The sequence below is a fragment of the Apaloderma vittatum genome, unplaced genomic scaffold, assembly GCF_000703405.1.
Source record: "Apaloderma vittatum isolate BGI_N311 unplaced genomic scaffold, ASM70340v1 scaffold22380, whole genome shotgun sequence".
NCBI lineage: Eukaryota > Metazoa > Chordata > Aves > Trogoniformes > Trogonidae > Apaloderma > Apaloderma vittatum.
In genome coordinates this window covers 10585-11281 of record NW_009696525.1, presented here as the reverse complement: position 1 = coordinate 11281, position 697 = coordinate 10585, and positions in this window count along the sequence as shown.

Sequence of the window (697 nt, the reverse complement as noted above, 5' to 3'; positions counted from 1 at the left end):
CTGCGGGTCCTGGCGATCAAGATGAGGCGATTTTCCTGCAAAAAAATAAAACATGGGAGATGTAGAGTTATACCCAGAGAGGTAAAGGAGAGGAGGAGGCAGTACTGAAAGACACACACACACAAAAAAAGTCCAAATGCAAGAAAATGGTCACCAAAACAACGATTCTCACAGGTGCTGCTGCCGCGTGAGGTTGGGTCCTTCCCAACGGAGCCGTTTCTTGAACGTGGATCCAGGCACCGCCACACAGGCACCTCCTGTGCCCCTGACTTTCCACCTCTTAATTGAACCTCGTCCAGAAAAACAAGGTGCACCCTCTCCCTCCCCACCCCAGTAATCCATCAAGCTTTTTCAGGCCTTGAAAGAAAAGCACATTTTCCCACTCGTGCCGATTTTTCACATCTTCACCGTATAAACACGAATTTGGGGGAGTTAGATCCCACAAGAAGCAGCCTGTAGCTCCCTTTTCACAACTGCCTGGAAAGATGCGCTCCTGAAAGTCAGTTTGCCTGTGTGAATTATGCCCACCTGCTACTGAAGCAAGGCTTGCAGGGAAAGCTGGTATTTTACTGGAGTAACAGATGCAGGTGGAACAAACAAGCAGGTAACACAAGGCTTTTTCCACTCCTTGAAGGACTGATTTTTTCTCCTCCCCTACTACAGGCAATGGCTTTTATAAAAGGGATTAAATCTTTCC